Raw genomic sequence first — 11,992 nt, 5'->3', positions numbered from 1 at the left:
ACTAAAAATATTTTTTACGCACATCGTGTAATTACGAGAACTTCACGGTAAACTAACCCTTAAAAATGTAACTATAAAAACGGTTAATGAACTAACTTATAAAACGAAGTATAGAAAAACCACTGTCTATATAAAGGAGAATGAGAAAGTAATAACACAAATATATAAATGTATATATAGCACTATGCGTCAGAATAATAAAGTGTTTTAAAGAAAACTCATAATGACATAAGTCAACAAAATTTGAAAGTAAATCCACAGTAGTGTGCCGGTTTGATTTTTTTATATTTCACTGTGGATTTTCTTTCCCAATTAATGGAGTGGTGTGACGCATTTAAAAAGCAGACCAAGAACTTTAATCATCATCTCCGTGACCTCGACTTTGTACAACTACCACGACCTCTGGTTCCAAACCATTTCTGTGCCAACTGTCAGCTAGTACGGTTCCTGTGTCATGAATTTACGACAGTGACGAAATTTCGTCTTACATTTCCACGAGACCTAACCTCGTCCACAACCAGTTGCTCAATTCATGTACATTCTAAACTCTAAAAAACTTGAAGATCTGTCCAAAATATCTAGCCATAACCAACAATGTGAGACAGGTGGACAGACACAGCGATTCCCATTCAACCGTACTTAGTCCCAACCTGCAACATAAGCCAAGATTGTGCTTCTTTAACAATATTGCAAAAAAACTGCCTTCGAGCTCCTCTTGTAACTTTTACCAATCAACCTTGGTCGAAAAGTCATGGCGCAGCTGAGCAACTGAAAATTTAAAATATATCTCTAAAATTTACCAGAAATCATACTACAATCACATAACGGACTATTCACCTCCAATAGATTTTGCTCACAGATGATGAAGGATAACTGATAAAAGACAAGCTAGAAGCAAACAACATGGTCATTACCGTTAACGTACAGGTTACATAGTGATTACCTGTCCCCTTCAATAAAAATATTATTTATACGCAATATACACCTTTACATATATACAGAATATATATATATATATAATATATATATATATATATATATATATACATATATATATCTATATATATATATATATATATATATATATATATATATATATACGTATATTTTTCTATATATACGTATATATATATATATATATATATATATATTATATATATATATATATATATATATATATATATATTATATAGTATCTCCAGACGGCAATATAGCAAGATTTCAGGAGGTTCCATGATACGTACAATCTCAGTAACAGGCCATAATTTATGATAAAACGTTTCGCACACAAAACATAGTGCATCATCAGTCTGTGAAGAAAAAACAATTACATTATATTAATACATAAAAGGAATTCATAATTAAAAAATTTAGAAAAAAGCATTGTTATTTTCTAAAAAAAAGACAGTAAAATAAACAAGAGAGAGACTACTAAAACACCAACCATCTAAGGGAAGGGAAGACGAGGGAATGACAAACAACTGAGGTTCCAGTCAAAATGAAAACTATGTCAGATACAAAGTTGAAGCCGAGGTGCTATAGTTTAGTGAAGGAACCAGCCTTTTTATGAGTAACTCTAAGGTGGTAACGTGATTTGGGTCCTTCGTATAGCCAATTATGGAGAAGTACTGCTTCAAGATCTCTATTTTACAAACTGCAGCATGTTTTCTGATGTTGGAAAATTCTGGTTGCTTAATTCTTTGACCTGTACGAAAGCTGAAACCCATATGGCTGCAATATCTCACTTGCAGCAACCTTCGAGTCGATCCAATGTAAGAGCCCGGACATCCAGGGCATGTGAATTAATAACAACATTCGATCTCATGAAGGACTGCAAGCTATCTTTGAAATTAAAAAATTAACCTATTTTACAAGGATTATTCGAAATAAGTTTAAGTCGAAGACATGGAATTTCCTGTTCAATAATTTTAGCATGTCTAAGTGAGAAAAATCATTGAACAGGAAATTCCATGTCTTCGACTAGAACTTATTTCGAATAATCCTTGTAAAATAGGTTCATTTTTTAATTCCAAAGATTTCTTGCAGTCCTTCATGAGATCGAATGTTGCTTATAAATTCACATGCCCTGGATTATATATATATATATATATATATATATATATATATATATATATATATATATATATATATATATATATATATAATACATACATATATAAAATATATTTCTAAGAAATTCATCCTACAGCTTGTCGTTTGCATTATCTTTCCCATTCTATTTTTCGAAATTGACAGCCCAAAAACACAAGTCATTTAAATATACGTGCGTTAAATCTAAATACTATTCCCAACCCTCAGGCTTAACAAGAGATGGAAAGTCAAGTTTGTTTGCACTTTTTACAACAGAACAAATTAGCTCAGTTCTCGGAATTTTCTTCCTACCATAGCTTTTGTGAATTCTGAGAAGGTAAAATGATTAAGAAAAAAGTAAATATTTGGGAGCCCATACTTGATAGTTTTGTAAAAGTCTGTCCTACAAAATTTCCTGGTACACTCCAAGATCAACAGATGGATTACGAAATCTTTCTACTAGTGTTTAAATGGAACACTAAGAAGTGTATTCATCCCGAGAAGAGAACTCCGGAAATACGTGTATAGTGCGTATATATATACACGCACACAACTTTAGAGTATAAACTCAAACTTTAAATAAAAACTAAATGAAACCTTGAACACCCATCCACATACACAGATGGACATAGAAACGATTCTATTTAAGTGACACATGGTAACATAATGTCTGATTTAAAGACAAATAAAACAAAAAGCTTCCAACACGATTAAAACGTTCACGAAAGTATACCCTCGTGACATTTCTGATTGCAGCTACCAATTGTTTTCACACTATTCTGAAGCTGCATACGAAGATGACAAGTTTTCTAGTGGTATTTGTCCCCCAATTTATTAAAAAACACAAATATAGCACTAATTTTCAACAAAAAATCACTTTGAAAGGCTAAAGTGAAAAGCTGATTTTATCACGGGTATTACTATCACTTCTATCACAACTGAAGCAGCATGCAGTTCAGTAGTACAGTACATAAAATGACTACCATTTTTAACTATGAAGAAACCAATAGACTAATAAATCAGGATTGCCTGAAGAGCAATTCATATATCTGTGTAAAGAAAAAAAAAACACGCACAGTACCGTACATGGAGCTTAATGTAGGACTTTTGATAAAAGCAGAATGGATTATAACTAAGACATTCCAATTCCTGACATAAAAAAAAAAAGTGTAAATGTTACACAACTTAAATTTTCACTACCCTTAAATTTCAAGTAGCTTATCATACAAACAAAACAGAATTACCTTCAGAATTCACCACACTCAGCATTCTGCATCCACTTACCTGAAACGAAAATTGGAAATTCCATTATTATCATTCACAGTTAATCATGTGATTTACAACAATCATCATATAACAAAAAACTACAGATCCAAGGCAAAATATACGTATGTTTGCTATTCAAGAATTTTCCATTACCTTTCGTCATTACTGCTCATGGTACGTAACCATAAATTTGGACTGTTTGCCTTCAAATAGATGGGCTAATTCCACTGAAACGTGGTAAAAGAGGTTTGCATCCTCTTAGTTAAAAATAAAAGTTATTCGGGAAAGCTGTAAAGAAAATAATTTAATACTAACCACCCAAATTAAAGAAATCAACAGTTTTTTACATGGCTACATATTTGGCAAGCCAATGATAGGAGGAGCTATTAAAACTGTTTGATAGGGTGCATAATTTTCACGTACAGTGGGTTCACAGTAAATTTTTTCCATGGCACAAAAAGCAGTCACAATATAACCAAATGAAGTACAATGAATATCCATATAACTGATGGACTTTAGGAAGTGAGAATACCCACATGAAAAACAGCACCCATGTAATGTACACGAGGTATAGCAAATGATATCTGTTCCAATATTTGCTGCTGCGTGTCTGCAGATCATTGTAATTCATATGAAAATGTGAAATCTGAAATGTATCCCACATGTATGACTGAGAAGTAACATGATGCCAAAAGCTCATGATCAGTACCCATAAACATATTCTCCTTATGTACAGCAGAGGTAGCAGCTTGCTTAAAAGCAGGCCAAGGCATATTATTTTAAATTGGGTTTCATCCTAACCTAACCTATCCTTGGCCACAGTGTAAAATACAACAATCTGTTCACACTACTCGGCATTTACGGGCTGCTCTGTGAGCAAGAGCCCGTGCTGACACAAGGTCAGCTAAATCAAAAACAACAACAACTACTCGGCACTATAGCTGATTCACTTGGCAGGAGTAACTATGACTCTCATATGGCTGTCAGAGAGCCTCCTCGTGGTTCTCACTGTTACTTGCTGTGCTTCAGTGCAACAAGGCTAAACTTGAGCTCACCTCCTCTGCTGGAAAGTATGTGTGTGTGTAATATATATATATATATATATATATATATATATATATATATATATTATATATATATATATATATATATATATATATATATCGGTAAATACTGACCACTAGAGCGTATTATGTATTATAAAGATTTTAGTGTTTGCACTTTCAGAGCATCCTAGTTGCCAGTTAGTGAATTTTGAACGAAATCCTATATAGGATGTCACATGAGATTTGAGCATATATCGGTAAATAATGACCACTAGAGTGTATTATGTATTATAAAGATTTTAGTGCTTGCACTCTTACAGAGTTTAGCACCGCAAAAATGAAACTTCAGGAATTCACAACAACGATGTGGTTTGTTGACGGCACGATGACTAGTCACGCATATTTGATTGTTTTTCCCATATAAAGAATTTTTATGTAAAATTTAGCCATAACTGAGAAATAATCGTAATTTCTTAATATTTTTCTTATGAGGTTTTAATTATCTTTAATTTTGATAATGAAACATAAATTGTTTGACACATGAGACTGAAAAAGCAAGAAAGAACGTGGCGAGGGATAAAAGCAAATGCTTCATCAGATCCGAATCCCAGGTCGTGTCCCCTGTGCCAGGTAAGCGAGTGTACAGAGATGCTCAAAATCTCATGCGACATACTCCATAGGATTTCATTCAAAATTCACTAACTGGCAACCTAGCTTGCTCCATATTTATCTATTATTTCAATGCGGAAGCGCGATTATTGCATACAATAAGGCCATAATGTATTTCATCAGTGAAATCTGTCATATGTTTCAAAACTGCAAGAAAATGTCACGTGTAGCAAATTTCAGAAAAAAAAACTCTTTCCAAACATTTTCAAAACTTTCGTTCTCACATCGATAAAGCATTTGATCAAAATGAAGTCATCAAACATCAGTTCAAATGTTAAATAAAAAAAAAATAAAAAAATTGTCATAACATTATTAATGATTCCAAAACAAGCATTAAATTTAAAATAGTCCTATTTGACTGCTTTTACACCTCAATGCTGAAAAAAAATGTAAATATGTATATACAAAAGTAGAATGCTTCCACCAATATCAACGTGTGAAGGGAGCGTGTGTGACGTATCATAAGTGCTGGTGCAACAACAACCACCCGGTTTAACATAAGTAGGTCTACATTGAGTAGCGACAATGAAATTATCTTGAAAACATTTACTTTATATGTGTTAGAGGAATATTTGGATTTTCATACATAATTATTTGTTATAATTCTTAAATATTTCAAAACATGATGGCATTAGCAAATATTCGCCTATGCAATTATTCTTTTGTCAAAGCCAGAATATTGTTCGTAGACCTAGGTGTTCAATTTCTTTACTTTACTCTTAACAGTCACATCTCTCTATTAATAATTTCTGACCAGAAAGCAAATGTGGTTATCTACACATTCTTGCACTTCAAGTTACCTTATGAAAGAATAAATTATACACCAAAAGCGAGCAGAAGTGTTTCATACGCCTTAATATTAATACTTATAATGTTTCGATTAATAGCCATCTTCTCCATATAATCAAAATCATCATCATCTTTTATTCCTCAAAGAACAGGTAATCTTTACAAATAAAAACATTAGCAACAGATTACATTTCAGAAGGCTTAGAAATTATTTTTAGGACTATAAATCACTTTGCACATACAGGCAGCTTAAACACAGCCTAAAACTTCAACATTCAAAGAAAACTGGTTGTAATTCATATTCCCATCGGATTCCTCAAAGAACGGGTGATTTCTACAAATAAATTCATTAGTAACAGATTATATCTCAGAAGGCTTAGATGATTTCTTTAGGCCTATGAAACATTTTGCAACATACAGGCAGCTTAAACACAGCATAAATTTCAAAATTCAAAGAAAAGTGGTTGTAATTCATATTCCTACTTTGAAAATGTTGTTATAACTGTTGAACTTATTAGGTCTACTGTCATAATGCTGCAGACGTGGTTATGTTGACCACTCCGAGGGGACCGCTAACCTACTCACTACGCACTTTGAAGTAAGCAATATAAAAAAAATCAGATCAAATCACACCGATTACGAATCATACCAGTGCATAAAAGGGATCATATTTATATAACCATAAGGAAAATAGGGCTAGCTGTGAATTCGCTAACTTGTCGACATGTATGAAATTAGATATAAAAAAAATGTTTAACACTACTTGGCTACGTCACGTTGAGTCTGAGAATCTGAACGATACAAAAAGAATCTGTCGCATGAGATTTGAGCACCACTGTACATAATCAGTTGTACTAAAAGTCTTTTCTCAGAAGCCGGATGATCGGCAACATAAGAAGACATATTTTTCATTTTCTCTTTCATATCACACACATCTAAAATCTGAAAGCACCAGCATATTAAGGGTGAATTTACAGTATGAAAACACAAGTTTTATATCATCTTGATCGAATGAATGATGGGAAATCCGATAAGTAAAAACAGGTATAAAGAATTAAATGCTCCTCTATTCTTCATGTTTACTTCTTGTAATTCCGTTGTATTTATCTTATTGACTTCAGGTAATCATGATTTTGTTGTCCAATTAATACCAAATCGGTTGGTAAGTCCCAAACTTTCCTTTCTTGTGCAAAACGTGAGATACAGGGAGAAATATAAACATATTGCAAGTTTTCTAAGTTGCAGACGAACATATGAGAGACTGAGCGACCGCCTACCTCCCGGCACCAGCCAATCAGAGGCCGCCAAACAAACGTCTCGTAGGCATAGCGCTCAGCTAAGATTCTACCTTAAGTGAATCAGCTATAGTACCCAGACCTTTATGGCAAGGATACAGAAAGGTGACATTAAGGCCTTGCTGAAAGTCTAAACTGGGGGTAAAAATTATATGCTATGGTTAACAATATCATTAAGAAGACTGGTGAAAGGGGAGCTTTAACTAACATAAGGAGACAAAGGGAATATCAAGTCTACATACAGCCAAAGCAAAGATTGAGAATTTAAGTTTTTCATATTCATGTAAAGTTTTGGAGCCCTGCTAAGAATATCAAGAAATTAAAAGGAATTTACCCCAAGTATTAAGCCATTTCACAATGTTCAATATGCTTTAAAGACAAACTAACAAACATTGGCCAAAGTAGCAATTACAGAAAAGATAAGATGTGACCCTGTTGCTGGACTTCAGCAATATCAAAGCTGCATCACTATGTGTGTGTGTGTAACAAATTTTTAGTTGTTATTGCGGCATTACTGTATCATATGTTGGTTTTTGTAAATGCATTACAGGGTTTTACTGTACAGCACTGCCAAACAGCTATCATCATTGGGTCTTTTTTATGACCGGTGATAAAAAGCACTGGGAATCCACCTGAAAGTTCTCCTAATTATGAGTTTTTAACCTTGACACTGGTTTTGGAGTCTTGGCATGGTTTTTATGTGTCAAACCTGTTGCTGTGCTCTGTACAGAGCCTTTAACAATTGCAAAAGGTAATTACTTGCTATCATTAGTTGCTTCAATATAAGAATTTCTCACTAGACTCATTTTTTTCATGCATGGACATCATTTTATACCATAAAATTTTATATACTGCACAACAATTTTGCCATAAAAGCATAGTTTGTAATGTGTATTTAAAAAAAAACTTCACTGCAGTACATTTCTAAAAGATAAGAAAGATTTGTTATCCAATGAGTGCCTAACCTGTATTTTACAACATTATACTACAGCACATAGACAAGAGTTGGCAGGGGAACTGTGTGCTTTCCACTATAGTGTTCAATATTTGACCTACTACTTGGTTTTAAGGATTAGACTAAATTACCATAGAGCTCCTTCAAGATTTGATTTATACATTCATCACCTTAATTTTGACACAATAGTACTTAAAGTTTGTAAATCCTAAACTTTCCGTACTGCCTGAATCATATGTGTTCCTTCAACTGGCTGCACCACAAATAAAGGATTTACTCGTAAGCAAATTTGAAGTATACATCTGATGCATTTAAACTACTCTTATGACACCGAGTTGCAAAAGGTCATAGAACCTGATGTTCATCTTTGTAAACTCTAGTCATGAAAATTAATTAAAAATACTATAAATTACTATATAAAAAAAATCCTGACCTGTATACTCATAACATTTAACATACTGCATATTCTTAAGTTCTTAGAATAAAACTTGAATCATAAAACACCTAAACCACATAATTAAAAAGAAAGGCAAGATTTGATAATTAAAATTTACCCATTATCTAATTCATTATATTAACAGCCCGCAAAAGTACATAGATCATTTAGAAACTTTATAGTACTGTACTTATATCCATTCCAAATAATAATAAATAATGCAGCTGTAAGTTAGGCTACTAGCAGTGTTTCCACGAAACTTTTTTTCCTACACCTACCTTAACCTAACCTGGGTCCTTACCTGGGCCCATAAAACATAGCCTAGGTGACCAGTTCCTACATAGCATGGTGTGAGTTAAACTCCAAAATAACTTTAGAATACATCCATGTATTTAAATCTTTTGTATTTCCCCCCCACCCCCACAAAACCCGTCCCGCAAAAAAATAAAAAATTATTTCCCACTATGGTACCCATTAGTGCAGAGAATAGGAGGGGTATGCACTGTATCAATACAACTAAATATTGCCTGCTAATTTACTACCTAAATAAAAATCTGATCGATTTTAATCAAAACTACATCCCGGGAAAAAATATTTTTAACTACATATTATGTTATGATTTACAGTAAAATGTGACTGTTTGAAGGCAACCGACCTTCAAAACCATAATAGAGTACCGTAAAATGACGCAATTACACCCGTTCCCTGAGCCAGAGAATTGCTAATAGAGGAAAGTTAGCGTCGAAATTCATATATTTTAATTGTAAAAAATATATATTCATACAATAGTATGTGAAAAATACTTAAATAAATTAAATAACTAAGCAACATTTTATATGAAATTATTTAACTTATTTTTCTTAATCAAGTTTTATGGGTCTCGTAAATGCTAACTTCACAACATTAACGACTTACAGGGCGATTCAAATCCGGTCCTTTTTAATTTCTTAAGGAGCGAAAACAGCCAGGTGGCCCAGCACGTGACCCACGTCGTCACGGCTACGATGCTCTCTAAGCTACATAACTCGTATCCTATACTCTGTTTTTCTCCATCTGTCCACCAGCCTGTGGTGTTTGCGTATGGTAACACTACGTCCCGGGCTTTAGATAGTTACATTCAGCTCACATTCAACAATAATAACAATATCCTATTTCGAATATTAACGGAGTAATTCGCATACAGTAAATTATTAAAACACTTTTCAGTTGCAATTGTACACCAAGATATCCTTTTATTTACCTAAAACTTACACAAAGCGTAACTATCTAAAGCCCGGGACGCAGTGTTACCCTAGACTGGCGGCGTATGGGTGAGGGGTGTTAAATAAAAAAATAATATTATTAAGTAAACAAATTAATAAATAAGTAATATGACTTACAATGGTTCTGAATGTCCGATTCATTCAAAACAATAAGAAAAATAAAACATTAGGACGCCAAGAATTTCACCTCTACAAATAGAACGTTCTAATACTACAAATTTACTTTTACTTTTGCAACAAATGATAAACACTATCTGGAATTACGATACAATTTAAAATTAAAAAACTCCCATTAAAATGATCTGAGCAAGAAAATGTTTGATTATACATATAACATAAAACCATCACTAACCCTCATAACTATAATGGGTAGGTGGGAGGGACCCGACATAATGAACTTACAAGGTGTTCGCTGTAGCCTGTGATGTTAGGCCTATAATTACATACTAACAATCACATGACCTGTATGTTACACTTACTTTCCTTTAAATTTGCTTAACCTAGATATATTTCCATGAAGCAGTCCTTTTAAAATGTAACCTAGCCCTTCAAAATTTGGAGAAATTTCGGTTCACATATTCGGTTCCCCACAAATGATGTGGTTTTAATGCAGGAACTAAATCTTGAAGCTGCCACAGCGCCAGATAGGTCTAGGGTTATGCTACGAGCAGACGTGTGAGGGTTCCAAGCTCAAAGTTATGCAGTTTCCTAAACATGTACAATATCGATAATGTCAAACACTATTATGTCAAAGGAGAAAAGTAGCGTAAAACTGGCCAAAGATAAGACGTTTGGTAAGATAGATTTTTGCTGAAATCCGGTTAGGCCTACTCATAAACATTTTTTTTCAACTATAATTACAATATCTGAGTAATAAATACTGATATAATTGCGCGGGATAATTTTCTGATAGATTATGTTAGCCAGTGAAGTTGTTTTACTCTGAACCTACATCACTTCAAGCTACTTACTACATTGACAAATCAGAATGAAACCATTTTAGTAAACACCATCTATAAACTCACCAGGTATGGTCTCGATGGGCATTACCGTAAAGGCATCAAATAAAACTTTGTCACAAATACTTGACACTTAACGATATGTAACACTGTATTACGCGCCGTACATTTCTCCTCAAGCTTGGCCAGTCAATGAAATGGCTGAGAATCACGCAAGGACAACTCAAGAACCTTTTACTCGGTCTACTTTACCGTGAGGATTACAGAGTGTGGCGACAGCCGGCAACTGTCTCTGTCACATCTTTGAAGAGTTCGTTGTTGGCCTGGTTTGCAATAAGCAATATAAAAAGTACGTATAGTGTTGGGTTTTCGTATTTATGTTTAAACTTCCAAATGATTCACTGTGCTAACAAGCACAGTTTATTTTACTGTATATGTCTGTTGCTTTTTAGAGTAAAGCTTGCCCGTTTTCTGTTATTTTCAATGAAACAACACCTCATTTACTATTACTATTCATATTCAATATTCATATTCATATTATATTATTATTATTATTATTATTATTAATTATATATATTATATTATTATTATTCAGTAGATGAAACCTATTCGCATGGAACGAGCACACAAGAGCCACTAACTTTAAAGTCATGAAACACCTTTCGCTTTCTCAATATAGTTTCCATTTGAATGATGAGTTCTACAAGAGAAGTAAATGGTCTTGTCGCCAGTTCGACAGACCGCGTCACCTCGACCACCCTTCAACTCGGCCGCTTTAGAGAGACATCAGTTACCATTTTATAATCTATTACTTATACCATATATATATATATATATATATATATATATATATATATATATATTAGTATACGTATATGCACATATTTTTATTGAACTTTTTTTAAGTACGTTAGGCTGTAATATTTCGTTTATCAAAATTATCGGAGTACGGACTCCAAACATATTGTGCTTGAATTCAATAGCGACAACGACGAGGCTTCTGTAAGATGGATATTAAAATGTAAGGTACTGTCAGCCAAAAAACTGGTGGCAGAGTTTCATAATTTTTCGTTCACCTGCCTGACGCACGATTCATGCCTTATCTATTTTTCTTTTCAAAGATGGAAGAAATCATATGTAATGACGTTAAAAACAGTCAGCATGATTATCCTTTAGAACATATGTAATGACGTTAAAAACAGTCACTGATATCTTTAGAACATT

The sequence above is a fragment of the Macrobrachium nipponense genome, chromosome 16, assembly GCF_015104395.2.
Source record: "Macrobrachium nipponense isolate FS-2020 chromosome 16, ASM1510439v2, whole genome shotgun sequence".
Taxonomy (NCBI): Eukaryota; Metazoa; Arthropoda; class Malacostraca; order Decapoda; family Palaemonidae; genus Macrobrachium; species Macrobrachium nipponense.
This window is presented reverse-complemented; position numbering follows the sequence as displayed.